The 24,456-nt window shown below is 52.7% G+C and overlaps 1 protein-coding gene across 2 annotated transcripts in view; it reads left to right on the forward strand.

Moving 5' to 3' along the window:
- AHRR (aryl-hydrocarbon receptor repressor) overlaps positions 1-24,456 on the forward strand; it is a 115,413-nt gene that overhangs the window by 55,107 nt on the left and 35,850 nt on the right. The window lies entirely within an intron of this gene.

The raw sequence follows: 24,456 nt of genomic DNA on the forward strand, positions 1-24,456 counted from the left end.
GGGCTGGGTGGTCCCAGGATAGGGCTGGGTGGGCTTGCAGGGAGGAGGTAGGGACAACATGGCACTTCCTGGGTAACAGGGTGGGCTCCAGCCAGAACTCAGGACCCCTGGGTGGGGCAGGAGGGCACCAGCCAACCCGCTCCAGATGAGGGTACTGGCTCCCGGATGGCAGGCTGCCCCACAGCCAGCAGCCTCTGGTCTCCCGCGGAGCTGTGCACCCCTGGTGTGTGGGAGAGGCTGCTCGACCCCCGCCGCAGGTCCTCCTGTGTGTCTCCAGGTCAGTTCACAACCCCCAGCTCGCTCTGCCCTACCCTGCTAGTGAATGGGTCTTAGCTCCTGGGGCCTGGGAAGCCTGGAGCCTAGGGGAGGGAGGCCTGGGCCTGGTTCCCTGCTGCTGGACTTCCCGTCCTGCTCCCAGCAGTGTGGGATATTTTGGAGCTACCCTCAGGGCGGACTCTCCAAGAAGGCTTTGGAAGAGGCACGGAGGGTCAGGGTCCGTCCGCCCGTCTGCTCCTGGCACTGTGGCCCTCCTGCTGCCCGGCCTGACTCCCCTGCCTAGCCAGAGCGCTGGTCACACTCACTGTGTTTCGGGGGAGGTTGAGTAGTTCCTGAAGTCTCAGTCCACCGCATCTGGTTCATGTCCTCTGGCCCACAGAAGTTTCTGGAAGTTTTCTTAGATTGCATCTGGTAGGTTATATGGTGAGGGTTCCTCACTGCATTGCTAGGGCAGTGAAAGGGATTATATGCTCTTTTTGAAGCTTAAAAGTATTCAAACAGGGCAAAATAAGCAAAGCAAGCAACAGCAACAGCAAATCCCAGCTTTTAATTTTAATCTTCAATCTCTTCACAATAAACTGAAAAAAGGGAAGTTTATGGCAGGGCACCCTAAATCCATAAACAGCCTTGAGCTGGCACAGGCTTCAGAGTGGCTGTGGCCATGGTCTGTTGATTTAAGATGAGGAAGTTAAGGATTGGGGCCACCAGGTGCCCTTTGGGGCTGAGCCGGACCCAGCATTTCTGTTTGTTTGTTTATTTATTTATTTGAGATGCTCCACACGTTCAGAGAAACTTTAGTAATGATTTAGAAATGACTCCTGAGAGTGTAGTCTGGACCCGGCGTTTCTTTGTCTTGAGTTCATTGGCTTGTCCTCCAAGCCCCCGCCTTCTCCAGGGAAGCCAAGACAGATGGGCCACAGCCTGTGGCTTCCCCTGGTGCACATCTTGGTGCAGGTGCTAACAGTGGGAGGATGGAGGAATGGGGAGAGGTGGGAGACTGGAGAGGGAAACAAGGGGGAGGGATCCAAAGAGATGTGAGCACCCAGAGCAGGCCCCGAAATGCCTGTACGATACGAGTCAGAGGTTTTCATTCTATTTTTTAGGTGGGCTACAGGGCTATTGGGTTTAGCAGGACTCACTAGTGCCACGGATGTGGTCTGTCTCAGGCTAGGATGCTGTCACTGACTGCTTAACTTCAGCTAGAATTCAAGTGTATGCTTACTGCAGGGGACATTTTGTAACACTTATTTAAAAATTTATGTACACTAAAGTTCATTCTTTTCAGCATTCAGTGAGGTGACTGACACTGTCATGAAGATTCGGAGCCATCCCATCCCTAAACATTTCTCCTTTGCTGCTGTTTTCAGTCACAGCCCCCTGCCCCTGGCCACGGCTGATGTGCGCTCTGTCCCTGCAGCTCCCCCGTGCCTTTCTGTGGATGTCCTGCACACGGAGTCACACGCATGGCCTTTGGAGGTCAGCTTCACTCAGCACAGTGCTGTTGAGATTTGCCCACGGTGCTGCGGGTCACCAGCTGGTTTCTTGTTATTGCTGCGGGTTAGGGTTAGGGCTCATCCACGGTGCTGTGGGCCACTGGTTTGCTTCTTGTTATTGATGAGGTGTGGACCGACTCCATGTGTCATTCAACTTTTGAGGGATATTTGGGTTGTTTTTGGGTTTTGGTGTTTATGAATAGAGCTGCAGTAGACATTCACATACAGGTGTTTCTATGAGCGCAGGTCTTCGTTTCATGAATAGTAAGCATGTTTTTAACTCGTATCCCCCAGCAGTGAATGAGTGTTTCAGTTGTTCAGCATCTTTGGGTTTGCACTTGGTATTACTTTTTTCAAAGCCATTTTAATACTGGAATCTTGTTAGGGCTTTAGTTTGGATTTCCCTGTGACTAACAATGCTGTGTATCTTTTCATGTGCTTATTTGCATCCATGTGTCATCTTTGGTAAATGGTCTTTCGGATCTTTTGCACATTAAGAAAACCAGGTCATTTGCTTGTTTTCTATACAGTTGAGAGAGCTCTTTATATATTCTGGAAACATGTCCTTTCTCATATGTATGATTTATAAATATTTTCTCCTAGTCTGTGGCTTGTCTTTTTATTCTCTTGACAGGATATTCCATTTTGATTAAGTTTAATTTATCAATTTCTCTTTTTGTAGATTGATTTTGTTGCCACATCTCATTACCTAACCTAAGGTTACAAAGATTTTTCTTTTATGCTTTATTCTAAAGTTGTATAGTTTCATGTGTTACATTATGGTCTATGATCCACTTTTTGTTAACTTTGGTATAAGATGTCTGAGATAGGGGTCAAGATTTATTGTTTTTGCATGTGACTGTCCAGATGTCTCAGCACTATGTATTAGAAAGACTATCCTTTCCATACTGAATGGCCTTTATACCTTTGTGAAAAATCAATTGGCTGTATTTTTGTGGATCTGTTTCTGGACTCTGTATTCTGTTCTATATATCTGTATTTTAAGTCTTTCAGTAATACCACATTATCTTACCTACTGTAGCTTTAAAATAAGTCTCGATATCAAATAGTGTGAATCTTTCAATTTTGTTCTTCCTCAGAATTGTTCTGGCTCTTCTAGTTCCTTTGTTTTTCCATACAAATTTTAGAATTAGCTTATTGACTGATATCTATAAAAATCCCTGCTGGAATTTTGATTGAGATTGTGATATATCAGTAAATCAATTTGGGGAGCATTGGCATTTGAGCAATACTGACTCTCCCAATCCATGAACATGGTATGTGTCTCTATTTAAGTTTTCTTTAATTAAGTTCATCAGTGTTTTGTAGTTTTCAGCATACATATCCTGCATATTTGTTAGTCATGTTTAAGTTTTATATTTTTGTTCTTACTGTAAATGAGACTTTTTTTTTTTAATTTCAATTTTTAGTTCATTCCTAGTGTATAGAAGTACAATTTATTTTTCTAGGTTGACTTTGTATCCTATGACCTTGCTAAACTCATTAGTAGTCCTTGGAGCTTTTTAAAATAGATTCCATGGGATTTTTTAAAACATAGATTTTATTAGGAGTCTCCAGAGAGACAAAGCCAATAGGTTATATGTGAGGGGCCTTATTAAAGGAATTGGCTTAGAAGATCACAAAGACAGACAAGTTTCACAATAGGCTGTCTGCAAGCTGGAGAACCAAAGAAGCTGGTAGTGTGGCTCAGTCCAAGTCTGGAAGCCCCAGAACTAGAGAAGCTGATGATGCAGCTTCTCTAAGGTCAAAGGCCTGAGAGCCCCCAGGAGGCCACTGGTGCAAGTCCTGGAGTCTAAGAGCTGAAGAGCCTGGATTCTGATGCCCAAGGGCAAGAGGAGAAAAAGGCATCATTCCCTGGAGGGGAGAGAAAGAGAGAACAGAAGGCAAATTCTCCTCTCCTTGTGCCTGTTTTCCCAACTGGGCCTCCTTCCTCTCTCAGTCCACTGAATCACATGCCAGTCTTCTCTGGAAACACTCTTAAAATAATTCTCCACCAGCCATCTAGGCATCTCTCAATCCAATCCAGTTGACACTTGAAATGAACCATCACGTAGATTATAACTGTTGTCTGAGAATAGAGACAGTTTTATATTTACTTTTTCAATCTACGTGCCTCATTTTTCTTTCTTATTGTGCTTATAGGATGTCCAGTACAGTGTAGAGTAGAATGGGAGTGGTCAAAGAGGCCATCTGCCTTGTTCCTGATTTTAGGGGGAGACCTTTAGTCTTTCAACATTCAATATATTAGCTTAGATTCGCTTTTTTTTCTTTTTCTTTTTTGAGATGGAGTCTCACTCTGTCACCCAGGCTGGAGTGCAGTGGTGCAATCTTGGCTCACTGCAACCTCCACCTCCCAGGTTCAAGCAATTCTCTGCCTCAGCCTCCCAAGTAGCTGGGATTACAGGCAACTGCCACCACACCCAGTTAATCTTTTATATTTTTAGTAGAGATGGGGTTTCACCATGTTGGCCAGGCTGGTTTCGAACTCCTGACCTTGTGATTCACCTGCCTTAGTCTCCCAAAGTGCTCGGATTACAGGTGTGAGCCACTGCACCCGGCCTGCTTTTTTAGTTTTGTTTTGTAAATGCCTCATATCAGATTAAGAAATTTCTCTTTCATTTCTCGTTTTCTGAGAGTCCTTATTGTGAATGGATGCTAAATCTTGTAAAATACTTTTTCTGCATTTATTGAGATGATCATGGTTTTTCTTCTTTAGACTGTCAATGTTGTGCATTACATTGATTTTAAAATGTTGAACTAACCTTGCATTCTTAGGATAAATCTCATTTATATTTTGCCCAATTCAATTTGCTAATATTCTTTGGGGACTTTTGTGCCTATGCTCATGAGAAATACTTTTTGTGGTTTTCGTGTAATGTTTTTGTTTGATTTTGATGAGTTTGAATATCATGGTAATGCTGGCTTCTTAAAATTAATCGAGGGTTTTCCCTTCTCTTCTATTTTCTGGAAGACATTGTGTAGGAATTGATATTATTTTTTCCTGACGTGTTTGGTAGAATTCATTAGTTGAAACATCTTACCTGGGAGTTTTCTTTGTTAGAAGATTTTTTTTTTTTTTTTTTTTTGAGACAGAGTCTTGCTTTGTCACCCAGGCTGGAGTGCGGTGGCGCGATCTCCACTCACTGCAAGCTCAGCCTCTTGGGTTCACACCATTCTCCTGCCTCAGCCTCCCGTGTAGCTGGGACTACAGGCGCCTGCCACCACGCCTGGCTCATTTTTTTTTAAATATATTTTTAGTAGAGACGGGGTTTCACCATGTTAGCCAGGATGGTCTCGATCTCCTGACCATGTGATCCGCCCATCTCGGCCTCCCAAAGTGCTGGGATTACAAGCATGAGCCACCGCGCCCGGCCTGTTAGAAGATTTTTAAACCATGAATTCAGTTTCCTTGAACTGATGAAGTTATCTATTCTTAGGTGAATTGTACTAGTTTGTGTCTTTCAAGGAAATTGGTTCATTTCATCTGCTTTATTGAATTTGTGATCAGAGTTCATGACATTACTATGTTGATCTTTCAATGTCTGTAGGTTCTGTGGTGATGTCTCCTCCTTCATTTCATTGGTAATTTGTGTCCTCTCTCACTTTTTCGTAGTCAGTTTAGAAGTTTATCAATTTTGCTGATTTTTTTTAGAGAAGCAGCTATTGGTTTTATTTTTTATTTTCAATTTGATTGATATCTGTTCTTATCATTATTATTTTCTTTTCTTTGATTGGTTTGGATTTAATTTCCTCTTCTTTTTCTAGCATTTTAAGGTGGAAGCTTAGATTATTGAATTTGTCTGTTTGTCCATTTTCCATTTCATTAATTTCCACTCCTCTTGTTTGTAATTTATTTCCTTCTACTTGCTCTGGTTTTAAATATTTTATTTTTCTTTAGATACTTAAGATGGAAGTTTAAATCACTGATTTTTTTTTATTAACCATTCTTACTCTATAATGTAAGCATTTAATGCTATAAGCTTCTTTAAGCACCTTTAACTGTATTACCCAAATTTTGGTATGCTCTGTTTTCATTTTCATTTAGTTCAAATTGGTTTCTAATTTTCCTTGAAACTTTCTCTTCAACTTGTGTTTTTTAGACGTATGTTGTTTAACTTACCAGTATTTGGACATTTTCCAGGTATGTCGATGCTATTGAATTCTGGCTCAATTTTGTTATGGTCAGAGAATATACTTTTTAATGACTTCTATTCTTTTATATTTGTTAAAGACGATTTTAATATGGTCTGTCTTGATGACTGTTTCACTGCACTGGGAAAATAGGAGTATTCCACTGTCATTGTGTGAGTTGTTCTGTAAACATTAATTATATCCAGTTGACTTGTTGTGTTCAAGTTATCCTTGATTTTCTGTCTAGTCTCAACCTGAGAGAAGAATGTCAGCATCTTAAAGTACAATTGTGGATTTTTATATTTCTCTTTTTGGTCCGTTCAGATTTTGCATTATGTATTTTGGAATTCTGTTGTAGGGTACATACTCATTTAGGATATTACTATGTTTTCTTCATGAACTGACCCTGTATGTAAAATGCCTCCTTATTCCTGGTAGTTTCCCTTGTTCTGAAGTCCACTTTGTCTGGTACTAATACAGCATTCCAGCTTTCTTTTCTTTTCCCTCCCTCCCTCCCTCCCTCCCTCCTTCCTTCCCTCCTTCCTTCCTTTCTATAAATACAGACAGGGTCTTGCTCCGTCACCCAGGCTGAAGTGCAGCAGTGTGATCATAGCTCACTGTAACCTTGAACTCCTGAGCTCAAAAGATCCTCCCACCTCAGCTTCTTGAGTAGCTGGGATACAAGCATGTACCACCATATCCAGCTAATTAAAATTCTTTTTTATAGAGATAGGGGTGTCCCTTGTTGCTCAGGATAGTCTCAAACTCTTGGCCTCAAGCAGTCCTCCCACCCCGGCCTCCCAAAGTGTTGAAATTACAGGTGTGAGCCCCCACACCCACCGCCAGCTTTCTTTTGATTAATGTTTGCTTGGAGTATCTTACTCCATCTTTTTACTTTTAGTCAATTTATGTCATTATATTAAAAGTTTGTGTTTTGTTGGCAGTGCGTAAGTTGGGCCTTGATTTTTTTTTAAATCGAGTCTGACAATCTCCATCTTCTAATTGGTGTATTTGGGTCATGTATCACGTGTGCTGACCCTGTATGTAAAACGTCTCCTTATTCCTGGTATTTTCCTTTAGTAATCATTGATATTATTGGATTTAAGTCTACTGCTTTATTATTTTTCTATTTTTTTGTTCTCCTCTTTCATCTTTTCTGCCCTCTCTTTGCTTATTGGAATATGTATTGGTATTACATTTTAGCTTATCTATGGGCTTTTGGGGGTATGTTTTCTTATTTTTTAGTAGTTGCTGTAAGGATTATAATATATAAATCCTACTTTTAACAAAGTTAAAATTTTACTACTTCAAGTAGAACCTCAAAACCTTAAGCCACATAAATCCTCTTACACTTTTGCCTTATATTTGTCATATGTATTACGTCTATATACATTAAATCCTCCAGACAATATAATTTTTTTTGAGATGGAGTTTTGCTCTTACCACCCAGACTGGAGGCATGATCTTGGCTCATTGCAACCTCCACCTCCTGGGTTCAAGGGATTCTCCTGCCTCAGTCTCCCAAGTGGCTGGAATTACAGGCATGCACCACCACACCCAGCTAATTTTCATATTCTTAGTAGATGGGATTTCACCATGTTTGCCAGGATGGTCTTAAACCCCTGATCTCAGGTGATCTGCCTGCCTAGGCCTTCCAAAGTGCTGGGATTACAGGTGTGAGCCACCATGCCTGGCCCAGACAATATAGTCAGAAATATTTTAAATAACTTGAGTTTAAAATAGTATATATATTTTCCCAGATATTTGCCATGTCTGTTGTTCTCCTTTGGTTCCTGAGGTTTTACATTTCCCTCTGGTATCAATTCTCTTTAAGAACTCTCTTTAGGCTGGGTGCGGTGCTCATGCCTGTAATCCCAGCACTTTGGGAAGCTGAGGCAGGCAGATCACAAGGTCAGGAGTTCCAGATCAGCCTGGCCAACATGGTGAAACCCTGTCTCTACTAAAAATACAAAAATTAGCTGGGTGTGGTGGCGCACACCTGTAATCCCAGTTACTCAGGAGGCTGAGGCAGAATTGCTTGTACCCAGGAGGCAGATGTTGCAGTGAGCTTAAAAAAAAAAAAAAAGAACTCTCTTTAGCACTTCTTATAGTGCAGGTCTGCTGTTGATGAGTCTTTTATTTATCCTTGTTTTTCTTTTGAGACAGGGTCTCACTCTGTTGCCCTGGCTGGAGTGCAGTGGATGATCGTAGCTTACTGTAACCTTGAACTCTTGGGCTCAAGAAATCCTCTTGCCTCAGCGTCTCAAATAATTAGGTGCACACCACCATGCTCAACTACTTTTCAAATTTTTTTTTTCTTTTTTTCTTTTTTTTTTGAGACGGAGTCTCGCTCTGTCGCTCAGACTGGAGTGCAGTGGCGTGATCTCCACTCACTGCAAGCTCCGCCCCCCGGGTTCACGCCATTCTCCTGCCTCAGCATCCCGTGTAGCTGGGACTACAGGCGCCCACCACCGCGGCCGGCTAAATTTTTTGTATTTTTAGGAGAGACGGGGTTTCACAGTGTGAGCCAGGATGGTCTTGATCTCCTGACCTCGTGATCCGCCAGTCTCGGCCTCCCAAAGTGCTGGGATTACAGGCGTGAGCCACCGCGCCCGGCCCTTTTCAAATTTTCTATAGAGATACAGGGTTGCTGTGTTGCCCAGGTCAGTCATAAACTCCTGACCTGAAGCAGTTCTCCTGCCTCAGCGTCCCAAAGCGCTAGGATTACAGGTATAAGCCACCATGCCCAGCTTTGCCTCTATTTGTGATTAATACTTTTGCTGGGTATAGAATTCGGGTAGTTATTTTTTGTCTAGCACTTTAAATTTGTTGTCCACTATCTTCTGGGTCTCTGTGGTTTCTGATGAGAAATTCACAGTCATTCAAATTATCATTCCCTGTGTGTAATGTGTCATTTTTCTCTGGTTACCTTTGTGACTATTTATCTTTAATTTTAATTTTGATGCTTAATTATGATGTATCTAAGCTTAGATATTAGAGATTGTCCTGTTTAGGGTTCGCTGATCTTCTTGAACCTGTTCATTTATTTCACCAAATTTGGGAAATTATTCTTTATGTCACCCATCTTTTTCTTCCCCTCCATTTCAGAGACTCAGTTGATGAAAATGTTAGACTTTTTAATATTTCCTCACAGATCTCTGAGACTGTGTTTGTTTTTTTCAATGTTTTCTTTCTCAGACTAGATAATTTCAGTTGAACCGTCTTTAACTTCACTGATTTTTTTCTCTGTTACCTCCATTTGCTATTAAACGCATCCAATAAAATGTTTACTTCATGTGTTTTATTTCTCAGTTCTAAAATTTCTGTTTCATTCTCTTTTACAGTGTCTGTGTATCTGCTGGGACTTTTTAGCTTTTTTGAAATTTCAAGAGTCTTTACCTTTCCCTCATGGAGTGTGGTTATATTGGCTCTTTAAGATCCTTAGCTGTCGTTATACCGTCTGTGTCATTTCAGAGGTTATTCTCTGTTTATCATCTTTTCCCTTCAATATTAGTCCCATATTCTGGTTCTCAGGATATACAGTCCTTAGGATTGTGTGACAGACAGAATAATGGGCCCAAAGATGTTCACATGCTGATTCCCAGGGCCTGTGAATGTCACTTTCTGTGGTAAAAGGGGTCACGCAGATGTCATCGAGCAGGTCCTGAGGTGGGGAGATTATCCAAGTAGGTTCAGTGTAATCACAAGAATCCTTAAAAGCAGAGAACCTTTCTCACTGGGCCAGAGAAAGAGATGTGGCAACGGAAGGGTCAGAGTGATGCTGCATAGCTGGCCTTGGCCCTGAGCGAATGTGTGACGCGCAGGCAGCCTCTCGAAGCTGGGAAAGGCAGCAAGGTGGTTCCCCCAGGCCTGCAGAAGGAGCACGGCCGTGGGGCTCCTTGCTTTAGCCCACGGAGATTGTTTCAGGCTTCAGCCACAGGCCTGTCGGGAATGTGTTTGTGTTGTTGGAAGCCATGAGTGTGCAGTAATGTACTACAGCAGTAACAGGGAACTAACCCAGACTTCATCCCAGACGCTTTTCACCTGTGCCCTGAGGCTCTGGGTCCCGCGGCACCGTCTAGGGAATGTGGGTTATTTTTTGTTTTGTCTTAGTCACAGCCAGCCCAGTAGTGAGGCTCAGCTTGCAGGTTCTCTCTCCTTCTGGGAGCCTTGTTTCCATATCGGTTTGATTGTCAAAGCCTCTGCTGCACTGGGTGGGTCGGCCCGTGACAAGCAGTCCTTGGAGCCTTGGGCACAGGTTCACGTCAGTGCAGCCCAAAGTGCTTTACGCTGCGTCTCTGGTGTGTTCCACACCTGCAGCTTGGGGTGAGCCAGGACGCACGTCAGTTTGTACACAGAAGCGGGGTCCTGTCTCCTGCTCTCTCCTCTGCTTAAGTCCCCCACCCTGCTGCCTCCCGGGGACTCCTCCTGGTCTTCTGATGAGAAAGACGATGTTTCTCATGGGGTCGTAGCGGCCATTCCTGCTGCGTGGTTCTGTGCAACAGGCTTGCTGCCAGGGCAAAGCGGTGAGAGAAAGGGAGGAAAAAATAACGAGAACGAGGATTGCTCTCTCCTTGCACAGCAGGGACCCCGTTTTGGGGGTTCTCTATCCACAGGGATGGATTTTCTCTCCAGGTGCTTATGTGCACAAAAACCCTTGCCACGGCAGGCACAGCAGCCACACAATAGCCACGCAGCAGTCACACAACAGCCACGCAGCACGTCCTTCCGCTTGCCTGTCACCCTGTCTGCTGAGGGATGAGGCCCTGTTGGAGGTCCTGGGCTAGGGGCCTGACCTCCTCAGCCTCTTCTGTGGCCTCTGACAGCAGCAGTGGTAATACCGGTAACACATAGTGGTGATGGTGGTGGACGCTGGTGTTTTCTCAGTGTGATTGTGTGCCCAGACGCTGTACCTGCCGGAACTGGGTGACACCATGTCAGCTTCCTGGGGCAGCCTTAATGAATGACTGCAAACCACGTGACTCAAACAATAGGGGCTATTCTTCACAGCCTGGAGGCCAGGAGCCAAAACCAGCGCCACTGGGCTGCAAGCGAGGTGTTGGCAGGAAGGGCTCTCGCCGAAGGCTCTTGGGGAGAGTGTACTCCACACCCCCTCGCTTCTGGAATGTTCTTCCTGTGAATCTCTGCATCTCCGTCAGTGTGTCTGAGTGCAAATCTCCCTCTTATAAGGACAACAGTCATACTGGATTTAGGGCCCACCCTAATCCAGTGTGACCTCATCTCGGCTTCACGACGTCTGCCGCTGTCCTATGTCCCAATACAGGAAGGTCACATTCATGGGTTTGGAAGGAAATGAATTTTGGGGGACACCACTCAACCCAGTACCACTGTGCTTACCTCACAGCTCTATCGTACCAGACAGGGGAAAGCTCAGGTTGGAAGAGCTCAGGGTTGGGGCAGAAACTCAGGCTTCCGCCACCTCCTGAACCCAAGCCCTGAACTGCTGTTGTACACAGAGCTCAGCCCTACTCCGCCTGATGCCGCCTCAAGACCGTGAAGCTCATGGACTCACGCAGCCATCGATGACCCTGCGGCGGGGGGGGCACCTGCCATTACCTCTGCTTATGCATGGGGAGACGGAGGTGCTGTGAGGTTGTATCTGTCACACCCTCATGAGGACGGAGCCAGGGTCCCCACTGCTGCTTCTCTCTCAGGGGGAGCCTGGAGGAGTGGGGTTTTGACTCCTGGCAGGTCTCTTCCAAACCAGGGCATCCGTGGTGGCCCTGAGCCGAGGCTGCTTCATGCCAGGCAGCCCTGAGGGGCCGAGCAGACTGGAGGGACACAGCCTGGCATGGTGCTTGGTGACGAGGGGCAGGGGTGTCAGAGCCAGGGGCACCGTCCTCCCGTCGGCCAGGACGAGGACTCAGCTGTGACCCCTCTGGGCCCTGAAGAGCATTTCGGGGGACTTCAGTTTCAAACCTCGAAGCCACTGGGCAGAGGCTGGGTGGCAGTCACAGAGACCTGAGGTCCCGCTGGCCGGACGGAAACAGGAAGCTGGCAGGAGGACAGTGTGGCTGGGCCAGACACCTGAGGACGCAGTGCTCACGACAAAACCAGCAGGTGCAGAGGGTTTCCGCCAGCGCCTCACACAGGAGAGAAGAGGGAGCCAAGTGGAGACCCAAGAGCGAAGGGCCCCAAGCAGTTGTCACCTGAACGGAGGGCTGGCTGGGCCTTGGGGCTGTCCTGGGGGCCCTGCTGGGCCAGACGCCCCATGAGCCACATGGCACAGTCTGGGCGTGATTCTCGCTCCTCAGGCAGACCGTCTGGGGCAGGGACCAGCCGCCCCGTGAGTCAGGTGGCCGTGCTGACGATGCCCTGGTGGAGGTGAGCCCGGGGGTCCAGTGGGGTTGTCGAAGGCGGGGGTGAGGGAAGGGGCGAGCTGGGGCTGGACAGTGAGCCAAGGCTGCAGCGGATGCAGCTGAAGGAACAAACTTTAAGGGAAGAGGCTGTGAACCAGGCAGCATCCGCAGGGCGTGAGTCCACGTAAAGCCCTGAAAACCAGAGAGATCGCTGGGAAGTGGCACAGTGGCCACCGGTGCCTGAGGGACTCGGATCGCGTTCTCAAAGTGAATCAACGACACCAGCATCAAGCCACATTCAACGTGAGGGGCCACGTGCTGCGTAGCGGGCGTCCCCGCGTGTGCACGCAGCTGGACGTGCTTCGGAAGCTGCTGAACAGGCGAGGAGTCCTTAGCCACCCAGGCCCCCCATTCTGTGGAAGAGCTCGAGGGGGTCTTCCTCAGCCCTGCAGAGGTGGCAGCCGGGCGACTTGGACACTGAGCTTGGGCCCTTCCCCCAGACCAGCGTCAGAGCACTGGGTGCCTCCACCGCAAGGCTTCTGGGGGTCTGACGGCCCAGAGAAAGGACCGGGGCACAGATATGGAGGCCCCCAGGACACACGGCACAGGCTCACTCTGGCACCCGCGCCAGCATTGCTGGGTTCTTAAGGAAGGAGGCCACCATGAAAGACGGGAGTGCGCCAACCTGAGAAGGTGAGCTGGAGGGAGCAGAAATGCACGGAGTGAAGACAAGACAGAGGCCGGAAAGGACAGAGACGTGCAGAATGAAGAAAAAACAGGGAAAGGAGAGGGGAGGGGAGGCAGAGGCAGGAAAGGAGAGGAAAGGAAAGGGAAGGGAGGGGAGGGGAGGGGAGCGGAGGGGAGGGGAGGGGAGCGGAGGGGAGGGGAGGGGAGGGGAGCGGAGGGGAGGGGAGCGGAGGGGAGGGGAGGGGAGCGGAGGGGAGGGGAGGGGAGGGGAGGGGAGCGGCGAGGAGGGGAGGGGAGCGGAGGGGAGGGGAGGGGAGCGGAGGGGAGGGGAGCGGAGGGGAGGGGAGGGGAGCGGAGGGGAGCGGCGGGGAGGGGAGGGGAGCGGAGGGGAGGGGAGGGGAGCGGAGGGGAGGGGAGGGGAGCGGAGGGGAGGGGAGGGGAGCGGAGGGGAGGGGAGGGGAGCGGAGAGGAGGGGAGGGGAGGGGAAGGAAGGGAAGGACGGAATGAAGAAAAGACAGAGGCTGGAAAGGACAGAGACGCTCGGAGTGAAGAAAAGACAGAGGCCCGGCATCTGTGGCACAACGTGGGGACTGCAGTCAACGGTAACTTAATCGTACATTTAAAAATAACGAAGAATGTAATTGGATTGCTTGTAGCACAAAGGGTGAGTGCTGCGGGATGGACACCCCGTTCTCCATGATGTGACTGTCATGCGTCGCACGCCTGTATCAAAACGTCTCAGGCATAAATATATACACCTACTATGTACACACAAGCATTAAAATAAAAAAAAGTCTCTTAAAAAGAAAGACAAAGACAGCTGACATCAGGATCTTTGGAGACCAGTGAAAGCACAGCACTGGCCACATGAAAATCAGTCGCTGCAGAAAGGAAATTCAGACATGAAAATGGCTCAACAGTTAAAAGCATGAGAGCAAAAGCCCTAACAATCCCAGAGAAGGGTTTGACGTTAAAGCTGAAGAGGTCTTTCCATGAGTAAAGGAAAAAGAGGAGGAAATAATAAAGTCAGGAAAATGAGCAGAGCCCGAGAGACGCCGGGGGTCAGAGCTCCAGGAAGATCGGACGTGAGGGAGTCATCGAGGGGGAGGCTGAGCTGGCTTCCCAGAGCGGAGGGCATGAGTTTCCAGGTTGGAAGTTCCTGCTGGGATCTCTGTGAGATTCCACACCCTCGGGGACAAGGAGAAGATCCTAAATGCTCCCAGAGAGGAGGGGCGGGTTTCATGGAAAGGATCCAGAGACCTGGAAGCAGGAGGCCGGGAGGAAACGCACAAGCGCCTTCCAACCTGGAGCTCACGCACACCCAGGGGCGCGGTCTGAGGTTTTCTTCTTTCAGGTTGTTTCTTGGGAAGCCCCTGGAGGGCTTCTCCACCAGAACCGGCCACAGAAGGGGTTGGGGTGGGGATGGGAGCCCCTCCAGGAGGCGGTGGGAGAGATGGGACCCACCACCCCAGGCAGAACGTCCTCAGACAGAGCGGGAGAGGCCCCAGAGAGGCTGGATGGACAGGAACCAGGGCAGAGAAGGTGCTTTCAGCTGAGAGGCTTGTGGGCTACATCAGTGGTGTGAGTGAGCGAGCGCCTGGGAAAACTAAGTCAGCAAAGATGCAGCAACTCTAGGCCCACAGAGTGGCTCAGGCAGAGTGGGGGATTCACAGGCCATGCACACCTGGGTGACAGGAGCTCTGCAGGGGGAGCTGAGGCGGTCACGACACAGCCAGATTAGGAAGGTGGGGCCAGAGTGTGCACGGGCACAGGGCAAGGCGGGCGCAGGGCAAGGTGGGCACAGGGCGAGGCTGGCCCAGAGCGTGCATGGGCACAGGGCGAGGCAGGGCCAGAGCGTGCACGGGTGCAGGGCGAGGCGGGTGCAGGGCGAGGCGGGTGCAGGGTGAGGCGGGCTCAGGGCGAGGCGGGAGCAGGGCGAGGCGGGAGCAGGGCGAGGTGGGTGCAGATACGGCAGGTGCAGACTGGCGTCCACAGCCAGGCCTAAAGACGGTGTCTGAAGCTGGGGAAACCCGGCAATGACAAGTTACATAAGCGTGTGACTTAGCAAGACAGAGGAAAATGCCCAAACCGCCGGTGAGAAGGACTCAAAGCAGCCGCTCAAAGCAGCAGGAAGTTATGTGGTGGGAGGCTGGTTTTAGGGACAACGGCTGGGTTTCGGTGGAGGTTCCCGTACCGTGTGACTCTTCAGACCTGGCACAGTTCACGTCGACTCTCCTTGCCCATTGCGTTCGTTTGGTCAGAGCTTACGGTGGTGACCTCAGGCTTACTTTGGTTCCTGGCTGCTTGGATTGTCTCCCTCCATTGCGTTCGTTTGGTCAGAGCTTACGGTGGTTACCCCAGGCTTGCTTTGGTTCCTGGCTGCTTGGACTGTCTCCCCCGTCCCTTCATTTTCAGCGTTTCCTTCTCGGTGTAGGTGTCTCTTGCAGGCGGCGGGTCAAGGGATCTCCCCCAACACCACGCACTTTCTTTCACTGGGTCCACCTACTTCTTGTGATTCTTTAGGAGCTGATTTCTGTAATCCTATTTCGTATTTTCCATTTACTGCACGTCCTTTGGTTTCTTTTTTTCTCCCCCTACACAAATTGAGCTTTCTTGAACTAAAGGTACACATTCCGCTTTTGTTCTCATGGGGATGCCTTTGAAATGAGAGCTTTGAAATGAGAATCAGGTTGATTTGCTACTTCTCAGGCTCTTCTGTCGTGATGTTCCCGCAGCAGGGCCTGTGCTGGCACAGACACGTCCTGCAGCCCTCCCCGCATTGGTAGCACGTTAACTGTGTCTGAAACTTAATCCCGATGTCACAGATTCTTGTCTTTGCACCTAATGTTAGGTGTCCCCTGCAGCCTGGGGCACCCGATCACGTCACTCACTAACTGATCGTTCCTCCTCCCAAGTTCCTACAGTGGTCCGCTGTGGGCCTCATCGTGAAACCTACTGGACACCCTCGCGAGTGGGAGAATGCTGCTGTGTCTTCGTGCGTGGACGGTAGCAGGCTGCGTGTAGAGCTCCAGGCTGAAGCCTGTCCTGGAGTCTGCAGGGCCACGTGGCCTTGCTGCTGAGCCTGGTGGGTCTGGATCTGCTCTTTTCTTGCTCTCCTGGGAGCTGTTGCAATGGTTTGTTTGTTTGTTTGTTTATTTATTTATTATTTATTTATTTTGAGACGGAGTCTCACTCTGTTGCCCAGGCTGGAGTGCAGTGGCGCGATCTTGGCTCACTGCAAGGTCTGCCTCCCGAGTTCAAGTGATTCTCCTGCCTCAGCCTCCCAAGTAGCTGGGATTATAGGTGCGTGCACCACCACGCCCGGCTAATTTTTGTATTTTTGGTAGAGATGGGGTTTCACCCTGTTGGCCAGGCTGGTCTCCAACTCCTGACCTTAAGTGATCCACCTTCCAAAGTGCTGGGATGCCAGGCGTGAGCCGCTGCGCCCGGCCTGTTTTCTTTCTGGTGGTCGAGAGTTTTGCGGCGACGTGTCCTCTGGTTTTCCTGCTGGGGGCTCTGTGAGCTCTTCCCAGCCGAGGTCTCTCACGTCCGGGTCTGGACGTTCTGTGTCTGTTGCTGCACTGGTGTGGTCCCTCTCCATTCTTGGCTTTATCTTCTGGACCTGCGGTTACCCGGGCAGGGTCCTTCTGCAGCCACCCTCCCGGCTCTGGGTTTCTTGCTGGCTCCGTCTGGGTGGCAGGAGGGAGGCCCTGCAGGGAGCCTCCAGGCTGCAGCTTTGTGCTCAGCCTCATTCCTGCTGCCCCGGGGTACCTCCTTTCCTCCCTGTGTGCTGGAACCCTCTTGTCTTTGCCCGTTGCTTGGCTCCACTTTCCTGGCTGTGGCTCCTGCGCTCCGGTCCCTGTGGGCACAGGCTCCGATTGGGCCTGTGTGGGGCCGGGCAGGGCTGGCCCTGGTTGCGTGGAGGGCAGAGGGGAGGGCAGGCGGGCAGGGCTGGCTCCCGGGTGAGGAGTTTACCTCTGAAGGGAGCACGGTGGTGGGGAGCACTTTTGCCCCGAGTCCTCCCCAGCCTGGAGGTTTGCACAAGAGGAGGAGGGTGGGTGCTGGAGCAGGCAGTGCGACTGTGTCAACCTCTCGAGTCTCCAGATCCTGCCCCTCAGGGCCCTGCCTCAGCGTCCTGCTGTCACCCCCCTCCCCAAGCAGGGCTGTCCCAAGGCATCTTGGGAGGGCGGAGGCAGAACAGGAAAGTGATTTCTCCCACCTGTGTTTTGACTGGGACCCCCCAAGCCCCGCCCTGGGCTGTGGCTCCCAATCTCCTCCACACCCTAACCCCAGATAGCCCAAGACTCCTGGGATTCCCTTGGCTTTTCTGGGGATCCTGTCCTCAAGTCCCCCCTCCTGCCAGGTGGCCGACACTGGCTGCCCTGCATCCCCGTTCCCTGAAAGACACTGGTGTGGAATGCAGGCAGCAGCGGCCTGGGAGACACGAGCTCTGGTGGTGGGATGCAGCTGGCCGAACACCAGGCTGAGCAGGGTCCGAAAATTAGGGGAATAAAAAAGTCCCAGGAGAGGACGAGGTGGTAAACAGGAAGGGCAGCTGACTCACCAGCCCAGAGCAGGGGAATCTCACCGGTTCCCTGAAACGGAGCTTCTCAGCTCTGGGGCTGGACGAGCGGCTTCCCAGAGGCCACTGCAGGCCAGGTCATCAGAGGCGCCTGCTCCGGCTTCCACCCTGCCCTGTGCCCAGTGGCAGCCGAGCAGGGCCTCACAAAAACAGCTGTGAGAACAGCCTTGCGTGTCTGGAAGCCCCCAGCCGCTCGGCAGACGGTCACCGGGCCGCGCTGCTGCTCTGGTGTGGTTTCTGGAGAAGCATCCGCAAATTCCTGAGAAGTCCCCAGGAACCAAAGTGTCCAGCATTTGAAATTTAACAAGTGGGGTGATGCTCGTCCGCCGCAGGCTGCTGTCCTAAAGAAAGGCCTAGAAGCCCTTCTGGCGAGGGCTGCGCACACGTTCCTGTGAGGGACACTTTGGGAGAGGATTGAGTGAGGGGGACAGGAGGTGAAGCAAAAGGGATGAGGGTCCCCTTTCCTCCAGCTTCCTCCACGCAGTGATGCTGCCTGGCTCTAAGGGGCCCTGGTATGAAGATTAGGAGGCCATGGGTCGTCCAGAAACTCAGGCCAGAAGCGAAGGTATGAAACACCAGATGGTAACACAGGACCACAACTCAGAGGGCTCTGGGAGCACAAAGCCAGGGTACAGGGGAAACCAGTCCAGGAGGGTAAGAGAGGGATGGGGCAGCGGGGCCCTGCACCCCAGGAGCTGGGGAGTCCCAGCCCCCATGACAAGGCGGCAACCCAGACAGAGGGGCCCCGGGCCTTGGGCCTGTCCTGGCCGGGACAAATGCAGGGTATGCCCTCCTGCCCCGCCTCTGGCCCTGGCACCCTCGTCCTCAGGGGAGGCATGGGGGCTGGAGAGGACGGCCGTGCAGGGACAGCAGGCTGGGAGGGGGCATCCCACACCCACCTCTGTCCCTGACTTTAGAAGTGATGGGGGTGGAGAACCGAGCCCGCATGCCATGGCCGGGGTCTGCGTGTCTGGGGGTACTGAGGTGGGTGGCCCCAGCCTCACCCTGGCACCTGCCGGCCACTGTGGAGAGAGCTCCCTGACGCCTGAGCCTGCTCCTGGCTCTGTTCTGGGCACTGTCTCACAAGCCCCACAGAACACACTCGGCCTCATCTCCTGGCCTGGCATTTTCTGCGGCTGCTTCGGCCTTTCTGCTAAGAGAAATCCACGTTTTACCGTCTGTTGTCGCTGCTGGGCCTGATGTTCCGAAACTCCTTGGAAGTGGCTTTCGTTTCAGGAGTTCATGAGACGTATTTAATAAACAAAGGCATAGCCAGAGGCTTCACTAGGGAGGAAGTGTGCCGGCCCTGCAGCTGGCCTGAGAGTGGGCACAGTGGGAGGGTAGCCCAGCTCCCCTTGCACCCACCTGCCCACCCTCTCCCCGACCGCAACCCGCCTCTCCCACCCATCCACAGCCCAGGCCAGTTCTGGGAGGCTGGGGACCCTTGCACAGCGGGGTCAGAGTGCCCGGCTCCTCGCCCCCCTCGGAGGCCGCTGCAGGTGTCCGGGACGCACATCGGGCTCTCTGTGACTTTTACATCCCCAGGACTCTCCACCATTTACCCCTGACTGTCCACCTTAGCCCCTGACCGTCCGCGTTAGCCCCTGACCATCTGCGTTAGCCCCGACCGTCCGCGTTAGCCCCTGACTGTCCAGTTAGCCCCTGACCATCTGTAGTCACTGAGCCAGGTACACAGAGTTCTATTCAGTGGTGTTCACTTGGCCCCTGCTCTGCCCTCGGCTCAGCTGGGCTTGGACCTTTGCATCCCAGGCTCTGCCCAGCGGGCGACTTCAGCACGGGTGAGGGTCCTGGGCCTCCCTGGTGGAGGGAGTGTTTGTGCCAGCCCGGGTTTCAGGTGCCATGCGCTGTGAGCAGGGTTGCACCCGCTTGGCTGTGACTCCGTTTTAAGCTGCCGACACTAGGAGGAGGCAGTGCCGTCGTCACGGATGGGCTCGTGTGAAGGGCTGGGGCTTGCAGGGCCTTCTGCCCCCAGGCCTGGGTCCTGCAGGTTCCGGAGGCTGTGAGTGGCCCTCAGTGAACTGTGGGTCTGTGTGTGGCCTTGGCTTCAGCAGCCGCCCCGGTCTGTTCTGGGTGGATTTTCCCCACCCGAGGTCACTGGTGCACCCCGAACCCCCCCGCCAGCCTGCTCAGCACCACCGTGGCGTACCTCGTTCCTCCCGAACTCCACCGGCAACCTGCTCAGCACCACCGTGGCGTACCTCGTTCCTCCCGAACCCCCCCGCCAGCCTGCTCAGCACCACCGTGGCGTACCTCGTTCCTCCCGAACCCCACCGGCAACCTGCTCAGCACCACCGTGGCGTACCTCGTTCCTCCCGAGGACCAAGCAGCCGCAGCTCCCGCTCAATGCCCACCTCTTGGCCTCACGGCAGCTGTCTTACTATTGGTTTCCTACCAGGTGGTTCTTATCCCCAAGCCACCTTCCTTGTCTGCTCTGAGGCAGCCAGGTCAGCACGGAGCCCCCTCGGGCTCTCCTGGGTGTGGAGCCGCGGGTGCAGAGGGACGGCCCAGGCCAGCTCTGGCCCCAAGGTCTCCGAGGCCAGGGCTGGTGGCGCAGGACACACCCAGGGCTCAGGGTCCCAGGCTTAGGGATCAGCAGGGATGGCTCCCCGACCACCAGGACCCCGGCAGGATGGGCCTGGAGCTTCCGCAGGGAGATTCACTGTGGAAACGTCAGCTGCGTTTGTTTATGAGTTGTGACTCTGCTTCTGGTGAAGTAAGTTTCACACTCGGGTGTTTGCATTCAGAAAGCAGATCCCAGTTTTAAAAACCTAAGTTTTGTTCTCTAGAAAATGACATCAACTTTAGACATCAGATTGCCTGCCCAGCACAGCCGTTTGCCCTCCAGTCACAGTGACAGCGGGTGCTGCCCTGATCACTGGAGGGTGCCTGGTGCTGCTGCTCACCGCGCCCTCACAGACGCTCACTGTCGCCGTTCCGTCTTCCACAGGAGGAAACCAAGGCCCAGAGAGGTGAATTAACTGGCTAAGGGCCCACAGCAAAGGTGAGGGCGGAGGCAGCGTCGACACAGGCTGGTCTCTCTCAGGCAGAAGGGGGCCCAGGACACTGGGTTAATCGAGCGGGGCTGCGGTGGGCCGGGGCTGCGGTGGGCGTCAGGAGGGACTGCCCGGGGGCCGCCGTCTGCCTGCTCTCCCAGGGCCCCGGGGCTTCAGTCGGCCTCCCACTCTGTGGCCATCCGGCCAACCACCAGCTGCATTCTCAAGAACTGTTTTCAAACGCTGGAGCTGCTTGGTGGAAGAGTCAAGGCTGCGTTTACTGTTTGTGGGATCTATAAACAGCCAGTTATTCAGCTCCCCAAGCCAGAGCGCTGCCTCGCACGCACGCAAGCCCCATGGAGCGGCCCCTGCGAGTGATCTGGCTCCAGGAGGCCGGGCCAGCTGCCCCGACGCCCGCCCGGTGCCCGCTCGCGTGACTAGCCGCCGTGTTGTGGCTCCGTAACCGTGGCAACGGCTCTCAGGGGAGCACAATGCTCCCAACTTCCCTTTACTCCAAGGAGGGGCAGCCAGGGGGCTGTGGAGGGTTGTTCCTTTTCCCTCATTTTCCCTCTGCCGTGACCTTGACAAAAATAATCTTTGAAGTACTTGCTGGCTATTTTTTTCTGTCCTGGAACTGTAAGAGATCAGGATATTTAAAGGGTTTGACAGAAGAAGTCCCGGCTTTCTCAGAACATTTGCCCTGTTCCCTGTGGTGCCTGGGGAAGAGCACGGCTCCGGCCTCACCTGCCCCGTCCTCAGGCTCCAGCCTCACCTGCCCCGGCCTCACCTGCCCCATCCTCAGGCTCTGGCCTCACCTGCCCCAGCCTCACCTGCCCCATCCTCAGGCTCTGGCCTCACCTGCCCCGTCCTCACCTGCCCCGTCCTCAGGCTCTGGCCTCACCTGCCCCGGCCTCACCTGCCCCGTCCTCAGGCTCCAGCCTCACCTGCCCTGGCCTCAGGCTCTGGCCTCACCTGCCCCGTCCTCAGGCTCCAGCCTCACCTGCCCTGGCCTCAGGCTCTGGCCTCACCTGCCCCGTCCTCAGGCTCTGGCCTCACCTGCCCCGTCCTCACCTGCCCCGTCCTCAGGCTCTGGCCTCACCTGCCCCGTCCTCAGGCTCCAGCCTCACCTGCCCTGGCCTCAGGCTCTGGCCTCACCTGCCCCATCCTCAGGCTCTGGCCTCACCTGCCCCGGCCTCACCTGCCCCGTCCTCAGGCTCTGGCCTCACCTGCCCCATCCTCAGGCTCTGGCCTCACCTGCCCCGGCCTCACCTGCCCCGTCCTCAGGCTCTGGCCTCACCTGCCCCGGCCTCACCTGCCCCGTCCTCAGGCTCTGGCCTCACCTGCCCCGGCCTCACCTGCCCCGTCCTCAGGCTCTGGCCTCACCTGCCCCGGCCTCACCTGCCCCGTCCTCAGGCTCTGGCCTCACCTGCCCCGGCCTCACCTGCCCCCGTCCTCAGGCTCCGGCCTCACCTGCCCCGGCCTCACCTGCCCCATCCTCAGGCTCTGGCCTCACCTGCCCCGGCCTCACCTGCCCCGTCCTCAGGCTCTGGCCTCACCTGCCCCGTCCTCACCTGCCCCGTCCTCAGGCTCTGGCCTCACCTGCCCCATCCTCAGGCTCTGGCCTCACCTGCCCCGGCCTCACCTGCCCCGTCCTCAGGTTCTGGCCTCACCTGCCCCGGCCTCACCTGCCCCGTCCTCAGGCTCTAGCCTCACCTGCCCCGGCCTCACCTGCCCCGTCCTCAGGCTCTGGCCTCACCTGCCCCGGCCTCACCTGCCCCGTCCTCAGGCTCTGGCCTCACCTGCCCCGGCCTCACCTGCCCCGTCCTCAGGCTCTGGCCTCACCTGCCCCGGCCTCACCTGCCCCATTGTTCTTGCGAAGTGGCAGGTGTGCCGTTTCCTGACGTTCAGTAACAGCACATAGATGTGATCTTTTTCCCCTTAAAAAAAGTGCAGCCTTAACCTTAGAGCCAAATCCTTTTTTCCATTTGGAAAAGTGATCTCATTTTCCATGGACCATGTTAAAAAAAAAAAAACTTTTGTAGGATTAGAAAGGCAGAGGAAGAGAAAACAAACAGACTCTCGAGATGCATATTTGAAAGATGGGCCCACATGTGTAAAAGTATTTGGCGTGACAGTGCTGGACCAGAAGTCAATCTGATATTGAATCCATATGACACAGCAAACAGCATTTTATGGTCTTTAAAAAAAATTCTGCCTTGTGAGTTAAAATTAAGGTTGCTTTTGGTTGTGACTAATCTCATAAAATCTTTTTCAAGAAGACATTTTATATATTCAAGCCTTGAAAATGTCTTTGGTCTTTGAACTATTATTAGTAGGACATCATCAGTATGTGGCAACCGCTGAATTGGGAAAAGCTGTAGCAGGAGCTGGCAGGCACAGACCCTTCCCGGCAGTGCCAGGAGGGCTGGAGGCGGAGGACCCGAGGCCCTGTGCACAGCCCCCCAAGCCTGTGCAGGCCGGAGCGAGGCCCCTCAGTGTCACCACTGCCCGGCTCAGAGCAGGCGGCTGATGGCAACTCCGTTGCCTTTCAGCAGACACCCCCCAGGCCACACGACCACGCTGCTTCACGTTCTCACCTGTTTTCTAATGACCCCTTGGTGCACCCCACGTCATCTCACCCTGTCTCTGCCTAAATCCCAGGGGAGGGAGGGGCTGCAGGGGTCTGAGGGGCGGGTGCCAGCCTGAGGGGCCAGCCTGAGGCACAGTGGTGGTTTGGGTCCCCCAGTTCCGGACACAGCTGCTGACCCCTAAGATGGGAGCCGCCATACAGAAAGGGCGTCAACGCCATGGGTGCCGGCTCTGGGCCAGGCTTTCTGGGTTGCCCGGTGTCTGCATCACCACATGGGAAGGGGGTGGGATTGGCCCGTGGTCCCTCCGTGGCCACGAAGTCCGTGACCTCCATTGGCACCAGCCCAGGGCCCGTATCTTGCTGAGCACAGGCAGGGATGATCCTGGGCCCTCGTGGATACTCCCCACGGCCATCTCCAGGCAGGACAGGAACTCTAGGAGTTCCAAGGTGAAGCTGTGAACCCAGCACAGGCAGGTGCGGTGGCAAAACGCAGGTCAAGTGTGCCTGGCACCGTCGTTCCACAGGATGCCAGCTCTGCGGGACAGAGTGTGCTTTCACCCTCACCACAGCCTCTGAGTCACCTTTTATCCCAGCTGGGGATTGCAGGGAAGAGCGAAGTGTCGTGAAGTGATTTCAGCCTTAGATATCTTCCTTCTGGAAGTGCAGCCGCAGCAGCAGTGTTCCCAGCCAAAGCAAGGCGGCAACCAAGCCTCCGCTGACAGGTGGGCGGGTGGGCACGATACGGCATCTACCTACAGAGGGCAGTATTCAGCCTTAAAAACGGTGGGGCAGTAAAAGAGAACTACACAGACAGGACCACACCAAACTGAAAAACTTCTGCCCAGCAAAGGAAACCATCCACAGAATGAAGAGGCAGCCTACGGAATGGGAGGACGCATTTGCCAACCATACGTCTGACAGGCGGGACAGACCCCAAATACATAAGGAACGCAGCCAACTCAAGAGTAAGAAAACAACCCGATTAAAAACCAGGCAAAGGACCTGATAGATGCTTCTCCAAAGGAGACACAGAATGGCCGGCTTGTACGTGGAAAGGTGCTCGGCATCACCAGGCACGGGGAAGTGCAAATGGAAACCGTCAGCGAGCTCATCTTGCACCATCAGGATGGCTGTTTCAAAAAGATGAAGGCAGTCGTTGGCGAGGGTGTGGAGAGAAGGGCACTCGTGCACTGCTGGCGGGAATGTAAATTAGTGTAGAGCGATGGAAGGCTGCATGGAGCATCCTCGAAAAATTAAAAATGGAACTTCCGTGTGACCCAGCAGTGCCTCTGCTGAGCATTTACCCAAAGGAGCTGAAATCAGAATCAGAGACTCCCTTGCC

This window comes from Macaca mulatta, chromosome 6, assembly GCF_049350105.2.
Source record: "Macaca mulatta isolate MMU2019108-1 chromosome 6, T2T-MMU8v2.0, whole genome shotgun sequence".
NCBI classification, from domain to species: Eukaryota; Metazoa; Chordata; class Mammalia; order Primates; family Cercopithecidae; genus Macaca; species Macaca mulatta.